The sequence below is a fragment of the Agelaius phoeniceus genome, chromosome 6 (assembly GCF_051311805.1).
Source record: "Agelaius phoeniceus isolate bAgePho1 chromosome 6, bAgePho1.hap1, whole genome shotgun sequence".
Lineage (NCBI taxonomy): Eukaryota > Metazoa > Chordata > Aves > Passeriformes > Icteridae > Agelaius > Agelaius phoeniceus.
Genome location: NC_135270.1, coordinates 40,329,082 through 40,347,544, shown reverse-complemented (window position 1 = coordinate 40,347,544; position 18,463 = coordinate 40,329,082).

The window sequence follows — 18,463 nt, the reverse complement described above, 5'->3', positions numbered from 1 at the left end:
ATATCCAATTGTCTTTCACGTGTCTGTTAAGCTACACCAAGCTAAATGATGTGGTGGCATATTGCATCTCTAAGCTAGGTTTAAAAACTAATTAGGATGCAAACAAGAATGAATGCATAATGGTTTCTTTCTGAAGCTGAGTAGAAACTTGACTGCTGTACAGTTAAGCAAATAATTTCCAATGAATAATTTATATCAATGTCACCTTTTCTGTTTATGAATTATCCACTATCCCATTAAAAATTTCACTGGTTTGTTAATTTTATCCAATCTGTGAATTTTTAAATTATTGGTAATTTCTTGAACATTGTAAGTGAACAAAGATAATGTGTGCATTTTTTTTTATCTGATGACTTAGGTAACAAAACAGTTCTGTGAAAGGTAAAAAGTTCTGCAAATAAAAAGTGCAAAACATCTGTTGGGCAAGTATTTCTGGATTTTTGTTTTGAAGCCAAGAAAATTTGAATGGCAGAAGTACTGGTAATACTCAACTGCTCTTGAGAAATTGTTCACCAGAGGATTACAAACAGAAATAAAAAAGACTTTTGCTTTTATTTAGGTTTGAATGAGAATGTCTTTCTGCTTTTTGCTCTGTACTGATTCATAAGTCAAACCACCAAAACATTTCCCAGTGTTTTCTGCTAAAGAGTGGGACAAGAGAAATGTATTGTCTGAGAAGAGAATATTATAATCATTACTTAATATACAAAACATTTTCATCAAGGCACTCCTTAAAAACTCCAAAACAGGATTGCAGCTGGCTCTTTGAATGGTTTCATAGAATAAGCAAGGCTGTGTAAATAGCCTTGCTATTTTGTGCATCTCCAGCACCAGGGACTGATCCTCCTCTAATCCTTGCTGTGTATCAAGTCTCTCTCTTTGTCCAGGGGATGTATATGAAAGAACAATTTCTCTTGTTAGGAAGAAATTGGGCCACACTAGCCCCATAAGTTTTGACCTCTTTGCTGTATGCACTGCCAAAATCAGACAGCTTTTCTGTGCTCATCAAGACTACTCAGAGGGTATCATAACCCTTAATTAACAGGGCAGCTGGTGAACAGTGATGCTGCTGTCCTATTTCCCTTCACAAAGCCAAATCCATAAGTTAGTGCAGACATTTTTTTCTACTCCTCCTTTGACTTCCCTCTTATGGAGAAGGTGTTGACACTCTTTTTTGCCTCTGTAGAATAGTAGAAAATATGGTCTGCCTTCTTCATCAGTGGCCTGATTTTAAATAGAACAAATCTTGTTTCTAAAAAAATGTAGTTTCACTCATTTCAAGGAGTAACTTGCCTTCAAATGAGTGGAAAGTAACAGTCCTTAGTATCTTCCAGAAAATTTGAGGATAGCTAAGACACTGTATTAAAAGCAAATTCTGTGGGTGGAGTAACATTTGCTAAGGAAAGTTCCGAGTCTGGAACAGAGAAACATCATTACTCCTTTTTAAATTCATCATACTGAAGTTTTAAGATGCTCAGAATAATTGAGATTTTTGGGCCATGAAGCACAGAGCCAGGTGCAAAATTTCTGGATACAGAGCTGAATACAAATAATTATTATTTGTATATGTATTACAAATAATACAAAATTCTTGGGGCTTCTGAAGACAGTTAGTTAGGTGCTATGGTAATTTGACTTTCCCCCCATACTGCTTTACAGCAGTATTTTTGTTATATTTACCTCTGAGTTGTTAAGAAATGTTAATTGACAGACAGCATCTCTATCACTTTTCTCAGTGCTAATGGCTTTAGCAAAATGAAAAACGGCCTTGTATTGGCTAAACCTTACTCTTTCTAATTCTAAAGCAAGCAGGGACAAGATGCATTAGCATGTTAATAGAACTTTGCACCCTAAGGCTCTGGTTTATCAGATATTAAGAATGCATTAGTGATTCACAAACAGTGATGGACAGGATTTGTTAGCATGCTAATGCTACCTGAAAATAAATGGTTATTGTGGTGTCTAGAATCACACACTCACAGCACGAATAATTTAAACATGAGCTTCTCATTTTAGCAAGCTTTCCCTGTAGCATAAAACACCTTGCAGTGTTTTCAAAGATGATTGTTGACTTTTAAGCATCTTAAAATTGAGATTTTATCTTAAGATTCTTTGTAAAGGCCAGATTTTCAGGTACTCATGTTTAGATTATGTACCACATCTAATCTAGTGATTAGATCTCTGTATGATTGAGATACCCAGTGATTGTTATCATGTAACCATAGTGAAGACAGCCAAAATCACTAGCAATTTTTGTTTACACAATAAACCAGTTTAACCTCATTGTCCTCTTACAGAGACAGGATTTGTTTTATAATGGTTTTCAGCTCACTGACAAGATTTCCCAGCCTCCTGTCATATATTGTGGTTTTGATGCATAAACATGTGGATCAAGCCAGAGGAAGTGCGTCAAGATAGGTGAATTTGAGTTAAATTGTATTTGGGATTCAAAGCTCATTGAAAACACAATATTTTCGCTAGACTTGATCTTGTTTGAGGCTGAGTTTCACTTAGCATTTTAGTTTGTCTGATTGATTGAGGGAACTTAAATGCAGATACATAGAAAACATGCAGCACATTTCCATGAAATTGGCTGGTGTAAAAATTCTGAGTTTCCGAATGCTGTAATGAATGATAGTTCTGTGTGATTCATCCTGGTGCTTGAAGTGAAATTAATATCTATCTTACATAAAACCAGGCAGATTTACCACTGTGCCTGTGGTGTTTGCTCTTCTTTATCTTTTTCTTTTTTGTATGCTTTTGATTCATAGTGCACCTGAAGCTAGAAGCTGACAGACTATCACTTGCATAGATAGATGCTATTCTGAAATACTTTTAATAGGTTTATGTTAAGATGACAGGGAAAAGGGACAATATAAAATATAAACCATACAACAATTGTTGGTAAACATAAAATTTTGGATGTGAAATCTTACCAAGAAAGTTGCAAGGAACACTTCTGGATCTATAGTTGATTGAACATACATACTTATTATTATTAGTAGTAGTAGTAGTATTAGTATTATTCTGCATTAAGTATTATTATTATTATTCCCATTATTTTTCCTAAGAATAATAACATAGCTTCTACGCTGTTTATGTAGATTAACAAATTCTTTGGGACCTCTCCCATATAGTCAGCAAAATTCCCAGTCTGCAAGTGCAGTAATGCAATTAAACAAGACATGGCCAATGAACCAGACAGATCACAGGTTAGCCAATTCTGGGTACCTTACAACAAGCCTCAACTTTTCAGTCACCATCTAAATAGTTTCAAGTGTAGGCATAACTTCACTTCCATACTGAATTTCCCTCTCCCCCATATTCTATGCTTTCAAGTAAAGGCACTTGGTGTTTTCTCAAGGTGTAATGTGCTATATAGTACTTCATGTCTATAGATTTGGGGTGATATTTAATTTCTTTCATCTGGGTGCTGGTTTTGGGCAGGCATCAGTCTACAAACTTCCACCCCTCAGGTTGTGCTGACCTGGTATGATGGGCCAGTGCGTTTCACATGAGGACAATGTTGCCATACCTCAAGCAGATGCCACCTCCCTACACAGCTTCTTCCAGCATGTACTGACTCCATTAAGAAGTCATTAGAGAGAGCTGATCTAGGTCCAGGAGTCCTACAGCTGCATTGTGAAGAACCAATGACAAAACTTTGTAGGATCTGTGGATTTTTAGGATCTGTTTTCACTTTTCACTGCTCTTTAGGCTAAATTGTTCCATCTCTTGTAGCTCAGCCACCAGTAATTAGAGTGCTAAATTGAGTGACATAACAGACCTGTAATTGAAAGGGGTTTTGTTATGCCCTCCCTGACTTTTCTGTGAGTCAACTCAAGTAGCTCTATTACTTATTTGCCTTCAGTGATCTAAGAGAGAGTTAGAGTGGAGGGAGAGGTTAATGTGTACATTATATGACAGGTGAGGATGGCTCATCTCTGGTCAATAAGCAGCATCTCTGGATCTTAATCAGCAAAAAGTACTTCTAACAGCTCAGAAATCCAACATGTTTACTGCTATGTCTACATCACCTGGGCTAGCATGGAAAAATACTAGGAAGGATATAGGTAAGCACTTTATATTATATGTGCAGCTTGGAGAAAAAAAAAAAAGATTAGTGCTATCTCAAGATGTTATTTAATGGTGTACCTGGAATCAGAAATCACTGTTTTCTACAGAGAAGGGTACTTTATTTAGTCCTCCACAGGTAACTCTAACCACATCATATATCAGTAAAATCACTACCCTTTTGTTTTATGACAACAGAGCCACTGGTACTGCACCTATACTTGGGAATCTCTTGTTATCACTAAGTCTTTTCTTAATAAGTTCCTGGATATAAATGAATGTGGAAGTAGTAGGAAATTAAGACTTGGAGAAGGAATGCTATATTCATATTAACATTTTTTTCATTTAGCACTCTTACATTGAAATGCCCAGAATTTATATTTTTTATTTGTGTCTGAACATGAGCCCAGTCATTCCACTCACCATAAAAAAATCCCTAATAAAAGACATTTCTTCCATCAGGAGGTACCAATAATCATACCTCATTCTTACTTAGAATATTTCATCCACAGATCTCAATGCACTGTACAAAAAATTTTTGTTACAAAAAGTAATTAAAAAATTTATTGAAAACAGGTTCCTGTTTTATGTGATTTAATTTTTCCTTTTTTCAGTCAAAACTTTTGACATTTCTCCTATAACAAAAACTAACTGGAGATACACAACCCTGATTATTGGGTGAGTCAGTGGTTCAGATACCCTGATATGGCTGATCTACTGTTGTAGCTTAAGATGTAGCTCAGGACTTGTTGAACTTTCTTCAGGCCTGGGGCAGCAGAGATTTGTGCATTTATAGTAAGCTCTTTTAAAATCATTCACTACATGAATGTAGTGAAACACCTAGCTGCAAATAATTAATATGATCAGTTTCAGTCTTTTCGTTTGTGCTTTGTAAACAGACCTTGGATCTCATTAATTTGTTTGCTATTCATTATTGATTTGCTATATCACAAGAATGAATTTCAGTTTGTGTGAACAGTGTTTATTGGCTGCATCTGCTGTTCAGCATTACTGCTCTCACTGATATGTGGGATTGGTCACTCCAACCCTACAGCTTTGCTTTTCTCCCTTGATTGGTTTAGTGGTCAAAACATGAGGCTAATTGCTGCCTTGGGAAAGGGAAGGTAGTGATTGTGGTGTTGTGGTACTAGAATCAAGGAACTCTTAAATAGTGTGAGTTAATGGATGGTCTGGCAATACAAAACTGGATTGAGACTCTCCAGACCACTGGCAGCAAAGATGTACTGCCACTGAATGTGGAGTGGGCTGTTCACATTTTCATTTGCTCCTTTTGACACGGATGGATACTAAGTAGTTGGCTGAAACAAAATAAGCTTGCAAACAGAGCATGAAATCACTAGTGAGTGAGGAAGGGAGGAGAAGGGATAGAAAGAGCAGAGGAAGCAGGAAAAAGCAAGAGAAGAAGAAAACTATAACCTAGATGAAGAGAGTTAGCAGTTTTATTTCTCAACACTCTCCTGTACAATTGCTTTCTGTTCTTTCCTCTGTTATCCTGTAGGCTTGTGGCAACACTTTTAAGCTGCTCAAGTATATAGGTTTCAGCTGTTCAGGACTTCCAGACTGATTTTTAAAACTTAAACAAGCAGCTTTTATACTCCCTTTGCATATATAGGGCATCATCATAAATTATATCCTGTCTTAATGTCTCTTATAAATGAGATACGGAATAAAATGTAAGAGGAATTGACTGAATTTATTTGAACAAACATAACTAGTGTTATCCAAATTACTTTTCAGTTTAAATTTAAGCCATTTTTGTTCTTCACATATGCCAAGACTATGATTGCACTGGGCTTGCTGGTCTTTAAAAGAAGCAAACCTTTAATGATGCTTCTCTATCCTAAGTATCCTGTAGCAAAATCTGTCTTTAAGTACAATATTTATTTGGGTGATACAGTGGTAGGAACAGCTTGAACCATATGACTCTGAAGAGGAATCCCTGGGGAACTATATCCTTCAGTTTCCCACCCCTCAAGGGAAATGGGTCCAATTACAATATTAACATGTGCAGTGTTGATCTCCACTGGTTTTCTTTGCTGTCTCTACATGGGCTGTTTCTTCTCTTATCCCTAAGGCTGCAACTTCTGTTAGTTTTTCTTCATTCTTTATCTTTGAGGATCAATTGGCTCTGAGACCTTCTTTTACTTGGGTAGGTAAAAAGCTCATGGTACCTAGGTGAAATTTCACAAGTTGCTGCCTCAATTCAGTTCTCCCACCAAGACTAAACCACACTGCTGCTTGCTTGCTCCCCTTTCTCCACCTCCATTCTGCTTCTCTCCCCACCCTGTGAGGATGGCCATAAAGGAGAATTGGAGGCACAAAAGGCAAAGATCAGGGGTTAAGAAGAGAACAATTTACTGGAAACAGCAATGAGATAAGAAAATAGACAGAAATACTAATAACAGAAGTGTACAAAAGAGAAGGTGATTTAAATGTGAAATGCTCACTAAGGACTCCAAGATGGTGAGCATTGGTGGACAATCCTGACATTGAGTTTTTTCAACCAGAAGTCAGGCTCTTCTTATCAGAAGCCAGAGGGAGTCCCTTTCCCACTTTCCTGGCAATGATGTGGGGTGATACTGAATGACATCATGGTCCTGACTGAAACTATGACAGTACATGACACAAAACCATTAATTTCCTTTATTTCTTTACACAAACCAAACTAGATAAAATCCAATCTCTCCATTTCATGTAATTGCAAAACTGCACTAAGTACTTCAGTTTAGAAATTATGTTGACAGGTTTCTGGAAATAGTTGATCAGGTCTACTTTGGCAGATTAACTGTCAACATCATTGCATTGTGACATGAATATCCCGAGCAGCTAAAGTACTGTTGAATTTGCTAGTGCTAACCATTTCCCTCTCACTTTTAAAAATAATAAATGGGCAGAAATTAGGCTCACAGTGTACCTGAGAAATAAAGTTGATAAACTCTGAAAACATCCATCTTCCAAGAACAATTTATTTTGCAGCTGATCTTTCAGTGTTTCATACTTGCCTGGAGATGGCCAACAATGTTAGGATTTCTGTGGTTGAAGGAAGAATGATTATTTGTTCATGTCATAGTTCTGTATCTCGTGTCCAATTACCTCTTGGAAGAGACAATAAAAGACTGGCAATTCTGCCCAAAATTCACTGATATTCCTACTGTACTGTCTTTGGTACATTGCCTTTTGTTTAGGTAAGCATGTAGCAGTGGGAGAGCATGAGCTAGCCTAAATAACACAGTTATTGATTATATATGATTTGCTATGAACTTTTTTCTCTTAATGTGTTTTCTGACAACACGTAATTTCCTTCTTTAAGAGGACACAACTTTTAATGATGATATGCTGGCTGATCTACTGTTGTGCCAAGCATGAAAAGACTAATATAAAGGTTTTTCATTTAAGCAGAAAGGAGTTGCTTGTTGCTTTGATGGAAGCCTGTCTTCTGGTACCGCCTCCATGTGACATTTCTGGCTCAATTTTCTGCTACTCTGAGTTCAGTGACATTCCTTCCCTTTAACTACTTTGAGTCACAAAAGGAAGCTTGACTATGAAAATTAACAGAATGTCAGAGAAAGAAATATTGAGCTACTATGATATACTTGGAAAAGATAAGTCATTTGGAAGTGTATTTTCTAAAGTCTGAATTCAAAGACTAAGACCTCGGCTGCCGTAAAGTAAGGTTTACTGTTAGCTAAAGGTAACTTATAGTTTTAAGTAGAGTAACTGCATTAATTTACCCTAGCATGAGTTTTAGAAAGAAAGTGTGCTCCCAAATCCCAATGGATAGTACTTCAGCAAACACTTTAATTCTACTCACTAAGCTGTTTGCAGCTTAGAAATCTTGGGTCATGCTAAAGTGATGTTAGGTTGGCTGTGTCCTGGGGATCAGGAAAAAAATAAATTTAAAGAATGAGAATATTCAATGCTCACAGGGTTTTTTCAACTCCAGCAGATGAATCTACATCACTCAGATTTTCAGCAAAAGGGCTACTATGCTAGAAGGACCAGATATCATAAAGGTATGTAATATCATAGTTATTTTTCTTATTTAAATGCACTTTGGCAGAAAACCATGTTATCTAGCAGCACTTAGAAAGAAATCTTAAACTGATATAAAGTGGCATGCTTACTGCTGCTTTTCCATACTAAAGAGAAAATTCTGTTTTTGAAAGCTGACTGTCATGTTTAACCCCAGTCAACAAATAAACCTGATATCAATGTTTGCTTAGCTTTCCCCGGGTGGTATGGGAGAGTGAATCAGAAGTGCAAAAATTAGAGAACTCATGGGCTGAGATAAAAACAATTTAATAGGTAAAGCAAAAGCCACACACACAAGCATAGAAAAACAAGGAATTAATTCACCACTTACCATGCACAGGCAGGTGTTCAGCCATCCCCAGGAAAGCAGCATTTCCTCACATGTAGTGGTTACTTGGGAGACAAACTCCAGAACTCTGAAGACCCCTTCTTCCTCCTTCTTCTCTTCCCAGTTTTATATGCTGAACATGATATGATACTGTATGGAATAACCCTTTGGTCAGCTGGGGTCAGGTGCTCCATCTGGATTCCCTCCAATTTCTTGGATATCCTGAACCTGCTCATTGATGGGGTGGTGTGAGAAGGAGAAAAGGGTTTCATTCTGTGCAACCACTGCTCAGAAATATCTAAATATCTCTGTATTATCAACACTACTTTTCAGCACAGATCCAAATGTAGCTGTATACCAGCTATTGTGGATAAAATTAATTCTATCCCAGCCTGAACCAGCACACGGACTTAATGAAATGTGCTGCAGTCTTTGATTCAGAGTGTGAAGGTCCAAAGAGCAGCTGCCTTTTTCTAATGTATTCAGAAATTGTTACATTTTTTTTGTGAGAAATGTGCTTTGTGATAAATTCTATTTGTTGCCCTTTATTTTTTTTTCCCCAGACATTCATTGCCTGTTTTTCCTGTTTCACTTATTTGTTTTGGGCTATTATGCTACAGTTTCTTTTCCATTCTTCTCCTTTCTAGGGATTACACTGAGCCTTTGTTCATTTAGTTATTCTTGACTAATACTCCAATTGCCTATTTCTTATTGAAAAGTCATCTGTCCCCCTTTTTGCTTTATTTATCTGCAGTTACAGCTACAATGGTTAGGTCTGTGTTAATTTTGCAAGTGTCTTCACGGCAAATAATCTTGTTCATTTAAAGGAATGAGGTTCTGAATGAATATAGTAGAGTAGAGTAACATGTTTATGCACAGCGCTTCACTAATCATCATGTTATAACCACTCAAACATGTTGCCAAAATTACACTTCCTTCCAACACATGCATAATATTAAAAAGATGGAATTTTTAAACTTTATCTTAATAGGAACTCCTGAGTATATAATAGAAGTGTTCAATAATTTAAAGAATGAACATCTGTGAACCATCCAAGGCTTGGTCTCTTTTGAGTTATAATGGGAATGAAGTTCTTGAAAGGGCACTTGAAAGTAACCTGAAGTGCTCAAATGTCAATGATTCTAGTCAATGTTCTATTTGAAGCAACTTTTCCTTTTGTGTTTTGATAAGACAATTTGTTTCCCCATAGTGAGGTTTCAACCAAAAGACCGTGCTCTAATTTGGATATACTTCTAGTAATGACATAAGGGTCTTCTCATGAAATAGAAGCCTAATGTCCAGGAAATCTGTTTGGTTGCAAAGCAAGACAAGAATTTTAAAAGAATTATTAAATCAGCTAGAGTTTGATGCAACATAAAGGGTGAGAATCTAATTCATTCCATAATTTGACTCACCCATTGAGACCTTGATGCATTTCTCATTAGTACAGGGTTTGACAAAATAATTAGTTTCTGCCACTCATTTATATAAGGTGATGTTATTACAGCAAGTCAAAATGAGGGAAAAATACCTTGCTTTATATTTCTTGACACTTGTGGGGTCTTTGCCAATAGAAATAGGCATCTAACATGTAAATTCATCATTGCCTTTGAGAGTTCTGTCAGATTTTGGGTTTGCCCTATTCAATTTCCTTCCTTTCCCCCCACCCTCCATTGCTGCTATGACCTTTGAAACAAGAATGGGAACTGACAGACTGACTAGCTACAGAAAAGAAGATAATTAAGCTGACCACCAGCAGCACTGTCAGAAGCAGAGGTGGTAAACTGAAGGAGAAAAAAAAAGGGAGAAAACCCATTTTTCCTCTGATATTTTTCCATCATACTTCTTCTGGGGTATATATCACCCTTTAAAGATTCTCTATTTCATCCATTAAAAATGGTTGTTATATAATATATTCTTAAATCAGAATGGGTATAATACAGTTCTGAGTTGTTTTGATACATTTAAAAAAAGCATCTGCAGTGCCTCATAACATATTCACTTTAGAGAGAGTGTTAATAAATATTCAGTTTATTACACTGTCCTGCCATGCATTTTAAATATCTGCAAAATGTATTTATTTAAATAATTTGGTACCTGTGCAATTAACAACAGCTGCTACATTATGCATGATTCTTGGCTACTAATAGTGAGGATCAACTGCAGTGTTCCATTAGTGGTTTTCAATTTGTTGCTGAGTTTTCTGTAATTGATTGATGCTACTTGAGACAGCCCTCAAAGCTGCAAAACCAAAAATATTGTGTCTCCCATCTCTAAGAAAATCCTTTCCCAAGGGTTCCCTTTCCTTCACAACTAGAATGAGAATGGGCTAGAGAGAGTGAGAAGACACGATCTCACATTCTCCATCATGTGTCATGATAAAAAGCTGTTCCTGGCTGCCCAGCAGGCAGTGACATTCAGTTATTCCTGCCAGTTTGCAGCACAGGAACTTGCTCTGTGGGCCGTAAAAAGGTCAGGTTGTTGTCTGTGATTCTGTGACTGTGCTTATCCCATCATCCTGATGGGAGCAGCTTCAATTTGGACTGCAGAGTTCTATCACATAGTCTGAGAAACATTTCACACCACGCACTCAGTGTAACACACCCAAGTGTGAAGACCCAGGCTCTGAGGAAATGGCAGACAAAGCTGTAAATTTAACTTGTGATTGGGGGCACTTGGACCAGTTGTATGAACAAGGCAGCAGGAGGTTTATGGATAGCAGGTAGGAGTGTGCTCATGGCTAGCTTTATAGCTGGTAACTGAGGGCATCTGGGGAGCTTTCTTGTACCTTGCTCTGTCAGACTGTGTTCTGCAGATCTCTACAAAACACTACTAAATCCAACTGTACTCTGACCTAAGTGCTAATGCAACTTTGGGAAGCTTGAGGTAACAACTTCTCCATGTTAAGTTCTGCTGATTCTGAAGATGTGCCTAGACACCAATGCTGGCCTGGTCTGTGGCACCCACCACCTGCATGTCTTCTTAACATAAACAACTGGAGGGATACATGGGAAAATCTGCTCACAAATACTCTTCAAGAATCCCCAAATTTCACTTGCACAAGGCTTAAAATAGTGGTTTTGCTGCCATATTTATTCATGACACTTGTAGAAACTGCAGGGTCCTTCCAGGCATGTCTCAATATCAAGGGCAGCTAAGAGAATTCCTGTGTGGGTCTGCTTGCAGAGCTGAGCTGCTCCCTGAGTGTGATAGCATGCTGCCAGACATGTAAAGTGGGAGAAGGGGGTAAAAAAATCATGATGAGAAAGGAGGAAGCCGAGAACTAATTTGTGTCAAAGTGTTATCTGGAGCAGAGCCTTTTCAAAATGAACATTGAACAAGGCTCTTCCCCCTTGAGAAACTGGCTTATTTTTTATTGTTGTCTGTTGTGGTATCTCCATCAGAATTTGAATATGTCTTTGTCCACCCTTGGGAGAAAGATTGTTGTCTGTCTCTAGGAAACTTGGCATTATTCAGCACATATGATAATGCAAAATTTAGCATGCTGGTAGTAGATGTTCTTTCCCTAACAGTTATAGCTAATGGAATTTCTACTGAATCATGGATGTCTTGAGTCAGATTTTAATTCTGTGGATGTGCTGGTTTTAAGATCAGCAGGGAATTAAACTCCAAATAAGCCACTTCCCTTTCCATGATACTTTCAGTAAGTGGAGGATGCAATTTTAAAAAAGGCAATAATAGGGCTTGAAGTAACAATTTACTGAAAGCACAAAGCAATGGAAAAAGACACAGTAACAACAGTAGCATCATTAGTAAAAGTATACAAAACCTGAGAAGGTGTTTTATCCACAAAAAGGTATTCTCCACTGAGAACAAAACCAAGATGGTGGATGCTCCCTGTAGGATGCATCTGTGTGGTTTCCCCAGACAAAGGCAATATTGACCTGGATGGATGGATGGATGGATTCCCATGCCCTGTGACATGTGGTATTTGGGGAAAAAAGGCAATATGGTTGCATTGCCCATGTGGTATTTGTGAAACAAAGGCAATATGGTGGGGGAGCTCCCACAGCATGAAAACAATGAAAAACAAGGACAAAGAAATGCCTCTAAGTGAGGTGGTCTGAGTAGGCATCTGCAGCCACTTCACTGAGCTCAGACCCATGTAGTTGCTTCAGCTACTATTTCTACCTCTGAAACATTCTTGCTCCAGGGCTGACTCGGAGCCACCTCAGCCTTTTTGGGTTTGGCTGTGTCTCAGAGCTGTCCCTTCAGCACGGAGTCTGGGAGTGGTGCCGCTGTCCCTTTCAGCACCAAAGGTCTGTAGTCACACTGGAGAAAAAGTGAGGGGCAATGTGTGGGTGGCAGGGGAACTGAGTCACAGGGGTTGATGGTGACAGCCCCTTCACTGGAGAGAGCGAGGGATGATGATTCACTCATTATCTGCACCCTTTCTCTTCCTGCTGAAACCCACAGCCCCAGTGATGATGGGCTTGGTGTAGAAGAAACAACTCTGTCACACACAGAGCATTAAACCCCTTTCTCTGTAACCAGGACAGTAGAAAAACTCTTTTTTATAGCCAATTTTTTATTTGATGCCAACTCTTTGTTGACACAGCACTTGCAGACATCAAACCAATACATCTATTAACTTTGCAGGCTTTGCACAACAAAGCAATCTCTGCATAGAAAATGTGTACTGGTATGCAGAGTATAGAATTCCACAAACCTGAAACCCTTGCAGCACGGATCAAAAGTTCCAGCTACATGTAAGGCCCCAAGAATGAGAATCTGATTTCTCAGGAACAAGGCTCAGCCTGAGATCAGTAAGTGGTGAGATGTTAAAGGCATTAGACAGCAAGGTTTACTGCTGACAGAGTAGTCTGGCACCATGCCTGTATTATTACAGAAATGTTACCAGTATATTGTTTTCATCTACACACAGACCTACAATATCTGGTTCAGTTATTTCACATATTTTATAGTGTAGTAGAGCATTGAGGCATATGGTAATAAAATGGCCAGTTATTCTACACATTTTGTCTCTTTTGCTGGTCATGCAGTGTAATTTACAATATATGCTGTAAGTCTGTAGAAGTAATGTGTTTTCCTTTGTATTTTCTGAGTTGGCTGAATTTGTGTGGGGCTTTTTTGTTTGTTTTTTTCAGGACTGTGCTTTTACATATCAGACTTTAAGCCTCATAAAAATGGTTGCAAGAGAAGAGTTTGATTTGGCAGAGTGGCCAGGTTGTGCTGCTCAGCTGTGAGACACTGCACAATAGCCCTCCAGCTGAAGTTGTTCTTGTGGGGATTGTGTTGAGAGAAGGGGCTGGTACAATATTGTCTTCCAGGACACAGATACTAGGAAGAAGAAGGGTATTTTCAAACCCCAGAACTGCAGAACATGTACAGTGTTCTGGGTAGCGCTGACTACTGCTGGGAACAACAGGGAAGCTGGCAGCTTAGAGCTGCTGCATCTGGAAAATCCTAAATCTTGGACAAAACCCTGCTCTACCTATTTATTGAAACTTGATGGTCCTGAAGTTCCAAGACGCTGATTGGCACAAAATGTTGAGATACCTGACATACCTGAATTTGCTTCTATCAAGAGGAGACAAGGAAAAGCAAGAGATACATACAGCTTGTAGAATGGACACAACATGGATCCAACTGAGCAGCAACCTGCACATCACACAACCCTGGATCATGAAGAACAAGGTTTATCTATAGAAAGACATCCTCATAGTTCAATAGAAGAGCTCCAAGCAAAAGCCATAGAATGATATAATTTATATAATGGTGTTACATTGTCTTTAATCTCAGGTAAAACATACACTAGTCTGGTTTCTTTATTTGTGGTCTCCTTATGGATGATAGCTGTAAGTATCCAAAAGCAAGAAATAAAAATATTTATTTAAATGCATTATCTCAGGAAAAAGGCTGAGAGATTGATAATAATCTATAAAATTGCATATGCACACATAAATATATATTTAAAGCAGTTATACAGCCAGAGGGTCTCCAGAAAAAAATACAGGCAAGTGTCTTCTGTCCCTGCAGGAACATGTTGCACGTAAAACTGCAGCACAGGCACGACAAGTAGACATAATCTATGTGATAAGAACAGGGACAAGAGCTCTGTTCAGTGTTCCCAATGCCAGGAATACATCTGGCAGCTGCTGCTCACTTGCACAACAAAAGCGTACAGAGTACATGCTGTACATATGGAATAGAGTGAACTTATGAGATGGACTGACTGATGATGACCTGCCCTCACAGGAGGTTCTTTGTGTTCAGTAAGCAGTGACAGTCTATTCTGAGCACATTGCTTGTCGGTTTGCCATGTGAGTAAGCCTGCATAGAATGGTCCAGATTCACAGCACGTGCAACACGAGGTGTGGGCACCTATTTGCATGCAGGACTGCCTGGAACTGAGATGATGAAGTCCAGCTCCTTCTGTTCCTTCCTACACTAATCCAGTAAAAGTACCCCAGGCTGAAAAGTACCCCATCTGATTTTCCTTATGTAAATTGTTTTAGGAATTTTAATTTTCTTAAAAGCTATGCACTTCAGTAAAGCAAACATACTTTAACTCTTGGGAAATTGGCATGTAATAGGTTACAGAGCTTGGAAAGATAGTTTGTTTGTTTGGGATGAACAGATTCTTCATGTGATGATGTGTCTTAGAGTCCTCACAACTTCTTTGTGACATCAACTGAAATTGACAAAGTGCTGAGTTAGTGGAAGTTAATTTGAAAATATTTATTTGCTATCTAGCATTCCTTTTACAAAACAGACAAAGAGAATAGAATGAAGAATTCATCGTAAAACACATAATTTTAAGGGAAGATAATGAAAGATTGTACTATGAAAAGATAAACAGAAGACAGTTTTAAAAGCAAATTGTATAAGAGGGAGGCTGTCTGGCAGATAGAACATCCAAATTATGTCTGATAGGTTTTTCTAAAGCAAAACCACAAAACCAGCTAGCAACCACCACAGTCTGCAAAATTCTGGTCTATTTTTCAGAAAAGCATTTATAGATTAGATGATAAATGATTATAAAGCCAGGCAGTTCTTCATAACACATCCCTGCTGCTGGGTAGTGATGTTGCTTAGCAACACTTGAACGGGAAGAATCCTGGATTGGCTTGTGTGGAGTGTCAGTGCAGGTTATATTATGCATCCAGAGAAGATACATACTGGATTCATGAGCCATCTTTTAGGCCTTTCCTTAAAACATAATTTTTTTGTAAATAGATATTTTGATTTCTTTCTTTAGCTACCTGTCCATGCTGGATATTTCTGTATTTCATATACATGAGGAACTCCTTGACTGGGCAGAACATACTAAGTGAAGTTTTGGAGTTATGGAGGTAATGGTCTACATTTTCTGAAGATTTACTACCTCTTTCTAGGATATTTGCAAATATACCCACTCAGTAATATAAAAGCTCACATTTCCATTCACTGCTACGCCACCCACACCACATGTATATTATCTGGTTTAGTGGGATAAACCTTTAAAGTACTTACTGGTTAAACAGGCATTTGCTTTTCCCTCTTCTACCCGTCCTCATCCTCTCACCCCATCCCCTCCCTGGCTTGGTGTCTGTCCTGCCTATTAGTTGTTTGTGACCCTTCCTATTCACATGTAATCACAGAATCACTAGGTTGGAAGAGACCTTCAAGATCATCGAGTCCAACCCATGCCCCAAAACCTCCACTAGTGCCAGTCTTTTTAGTGCCAGTCTCTATATTGAATCTTTGCACGTATCTACCACTCAACTCTGGGCTTACTCAATGTAATCCAAATTAAACTGAAAACTGGGCTCTTTGTGAGAGAGATCTCTTGTAGATGTCTAGCCATAAACCCAGAATATCTAAACCAGAACTCTTAAATGTCTTCCTTAAACCCTCTCTATTCCCTGATTTCTCACTTACTGTTGACCATAGTAACAGTCTACTTGTCATGAAGATGCACTATTTGAGAGCATTTTCTTTCTTGGTCCATTTGCCCATCTGACTTACCAGCCTTTTACTTCTGAAATAGAAGGGTATTTCAAGTTTTATACTCTCCATCCTAAAACCCTTGTCCAAAATATTTGTGTTCCGAGTATTGCTCTCTTTTGAGTCTTGACAGATGTTTAGTCCTCTCCCATCCATTCAGAAAGTTATTGCAAAGATCATCTCTTCACAGCCATTTACTGACTGTGCTTTGTTCCTATCAAACGTAAGGTCCTGCTCTCCACATGGACTCTTAGCTCATGCTCACTCTTGCATTGTTGGTTTCCTACTCTGATTGACTGTCACTTAATGAATTCCTCTAAGATATATTTTAGTTCAGGGCAGGAACCCTAGTAGCTGTGAAGTTTCTGAGTTTATATGACTGGTTCATTCATATTAAGGCCACTCAAAAAATCTGCTAATCCTGTGGCTGGATTCTGTGTTTGTTGTCTCCAAAGCTAACACTGAGGAACACAACAAAGCTGTTTCATTATGTGATGTGGGTGGCAGTACTGTAGGGATCCCTGCTCTCATTGCTCTTATGTCAGCTGCTTCTGTTTTGATTATTTCTGACCTGATGACTGAGAGATTGGAGCATCTGACATTTGAGTGGAGGCTGACATATGAGGAGGAGCTGGGATTGTTTAGTCCAGGCAACTCAGAGGGGATCTTATAAAGGTATATAAATACCTGATGGAGGAAAGTAAATTAAACAGACCCAGAGTCTACTCACTGGTATCCAGTTAAAGTACAAGAGGTAAAGAGGAAAAAATAATTGAAATTCCTCTCAAACAGAAGAAACAACCCCTTTTTTACTGTAAAGGTAATTCATGGTTGAACAGGGCACCCAGAGAGGCTCTGGAGCCAACATTCCTGGAGAGCAACTTGTTCTAGATGATCATGGATTTGAACAAGGTGATTTCCAAAGGTCGCTTCTAAACTCGGTAATTCTGTGTCCTTCTGAATTTCGGCTTTGAAGTGCAGCTTGCAGCAATTAAAAAAAAAAAGTGAAAAGCAAAACTAAAACCCTGAACATCCCTAAGAGTTTTTTTTCCCATGTTGAGTGAGTAGTTTTTTGAGGGGTTTTTTTTGGGACCAGTTTGGCTTTTGCCATTCTGTTTTCACCACGGACACCTATGAATCTTGGGTGCTCCCTTCTCTGTAGGAGTTGGATGCAACATTTTTAGTGGCCTTTTCTTGAGAAATGTCTGCACATACTCTGTAAGCAGAGATGAATGCAGAGACCATGGTTCATTGGTGGGTGGAGTAAGGTGTCTTCTGGAAAGGAACAAAAAACTTTTCCACTGTTGAGTTGCACAGTGGAAAAGCCCCACAAGGAGAGGTGGTGGGAGAAGCCTTTTGTGGCAAGGCAGACACTTTGTTATCAGCAGATCACCTTGATGTGTAAAATCTCAGGTGAATGTTGGCCTGGCTGCTGATCTTCACTGGGACCTGGGAGTAGAAGGGAGGCTGGATCCTAGCATGAGTCTGGGAGGAAAGGGTTTTCTAACTCCCAGTGAGGTGCTTGTTACAGGGTGAGTGGAAGGCAGGTTGGTCTTAACTGCCACGGGGCTTTGACCCTGTATAATTCTCACAGTTTCTGGATGTGCTGGCAGTGCCGTAATTACTTATTTTATCCAGCCAAAATTATCCTACTGAAAGAGGCAATAATACAGATTCAGTTTTGTAATTACCACTTTTTAAAAAAGACTTTGTTCAAGTGCCTGCTTCTGAAGGTTGTTTTTAGAATATAACTGCAACCACAAATTCTCCCACATTTTCTTTTGAGTCGCTGCTTTTATAATTTATTTCTTGAACTGTATTCACTGCATACAGCTAGCAAGACTTTTTCCATTCAGAGTAGCAAACTTCATGCAGATTTGCTCTCATGTATCAATCTAATTTTCTGCAGTTTTCTGTGTCTAATGCATCATACAGATTCACTGAATTATGCAAGAAATCTTTGATTTTTTTCTGAAGGCTCTAAACATGAAAGAAAAATCAAAACATTTAGTGACATTTTCGCCTTGGATTATTTTA